Here is a 2,359-nt window from a genome sequence, read left to right as displayed (position 1 = left end):
ACCTTCATCTGGCTAAGACTATGACAGAACAAAAATATCAGAGGCTTGTGATTCCTTCTTCACTCTGCCATCACTTATGCAAAGTGCAGGTTGTGTGCTCCACTTTTCACAGACTTCTTCCCCTCCTATTTCCCTTCATCACAAACAACACTGACCACACAACAAAGGTTGGTGGCCCTTTATTTACACAATAATGAGAGTATGTGATAGCAAGGGAAAGAACAGAGGAGCAGGGAAAAGGAGAACAAGCAGTCTGTGGGCATACAGAGGCAAAGGGGGATGCTGCCAACCACAACAAGGAACTGACTTCTTTTGATGCCTTCCTCTCCTGGAAATAAGTCAAAGGTTGCTTATTTCTTTGATTTGGAAACCAACTCTCTTTCCCCTTCTATCCTAGAGTACTAGGAGACAGATGTTGATTGTAAGGGTAGTTAGGACCATCTTACCAAACCTGGTCTGACTGATACCACACCCACTATTCATAGTCTTTCTGGGCCTAGCACCAAATCACATTCTTAATCATAGCAGTAGCCAAAGCCATAAGCATAGCCACCACCAATTGCAGCAGAAATCATTAAGGGTCTATGCATTCTAAACTTGATGCCAAAATGGAGGATGAAACACAACTTCTCCCTCTCAACCTTGAATCCTACCCCTCAGGTTTCTTTCATTTTATCTCCCACCATACCTGGAGAGGCCACAATGAAGACAGAGAGATTCCCAATTTGGTAGACAGAAAAACCAAGACTTGGAAAGGATGTTTGACTGGCCTAGAGACATATATTGTCAGTGGAAGCAACAAAACTAGGAAACAAAATCACTTGAAGTAAAAGTTCCCAGTGCAGCCTAGAATGGATCCATTGTCTGTCCAGTGGTTCCTTGTCTAAGAAGAATAGCACCTTGGCTCCTCCAGAAAAAGCTGAAGGTCTATTTTCCCATGATATCATTGAAGGGATTCCTGCTTTGGTTCAAATGCTGGACAAGATGACAACTCAGGTACTTTTAGACTTTAAAATTTTATGGTTAGAGAAGCCTCTCTTTAATCAAGCATACAGCTTTGCTAGAAAAAAAGCCTTCTCCATGGCAGGGCCTCTAAGTGTAATGGTTCCAAAAAGGTCGGGGCGGGGGGGGGGGGGGCGGGAATCTGCTATGAATGGAAATAAAATCTAGGTCCAGTTTGTTTTGGCCATCTGCTCAAGCCAGTCTCCTCTGTTATCCCTTGATTTTAATTGATTTGTGCATGTGTGTGTGTGTGTGTGTGTGTGTGTGTGTGTGTGTGTGTGTGAGAGAGAGAGAGACAGACAGACAGACAGACAGACAAAGACAGAGACAGAGAGATAGTAGTGAAAATATAAGAGACTTTCCTCCATAGTCCTTGAGCCTATTCCTAGATTCCTCATATATTACAAAATGGATACTGGAAATCCCAAAATGGATTCCATCTTGGTTCTCCCTCCGAATCAGGAGACTAGAATCTAGTCCTTTCTCTATCAATAATTAGCTGGTGGGGCAGCTAGGCGGTACAGTGGATAGAACACTGGCCATGGAGTCAGGAGGATCTGCATTCAAATCTGGCCTCAGACACTTGACACTAGCTGTGTGACCCTAGTCAAGTCATTTAACCCCAATTGCCTCACCCAAAAAAAAAAAATTAGCTGGTGACCCCAGGCAATTTATTTAACCTCTCGGGGTCTCCAGCACCTCTTCTATGAAACTGGGATGATAATATCTTGCCTGCCTGAATAAGGTGATCTCAAAGGTCCCTTTCTGCTCTATTATCTATAAGCATATGATAAATGTCAGGAGCTTGCCAGAGTCCCCCGTCTACTTTTGGAGGACAGCTGTGAGAAGGACAAATGAAGCAGCCAAATCCTCAGGTAAATTATAGATCAGAGCTATAAAAGGAGGGCCCTCTGTCACACAAACTGAAATGAAGAATCAAATTGCAAATAAACCATTCCCTGGACAGTAGGATGGGAAAGAGATATAGAGGGTTGCTGGCTTTAGGATCCCTGCCCAGGTTGTCAGAGGAGGGGCAGGAAAGCTCCAGAAGATTCCCAGGACAGATGGCACTGGTAGAACCCAGGTAGCGTGAGCAGGTCCTGCAAGGGATTGTTGCCAGTTACAGACACAGAAGAGAAGTGAAGAAATAAACATATAATCAATCCCTGGGCTGGGGAATTTCTCTCTTCTGTAGCATTGCCCAGCTGAGTCATAGATGAGGCTGTGGCTCCCCCTTAGGGCAGAAAAAAATTCTGCTCCCAACAACACTCTACTGAGATCACCCAAAGAACACTCAAGCAAGGGAAACACTCCTTTTCATGGGATCTATTGCTTGGCTTCCTTTGATTTCAATAGA

Source organism: Dromiciops gliroides, chromosome 2, assembly GCF_019393635.1.
Source record: "Dromiciops gliroides isolate mDroGli1 chromosome 2, mDroGli1.pri, whole genome shotgun sequence".
NCBI classification, from domain to species: Eukaryota; Metazoa; Chordata; class Mammalia; order Microbiotheria; family Microbiotheriidae; genus Dromiciops; species Dromiciops gliroides.
This window is presented reverse-complemented; position numbering follows the sequence as displayed.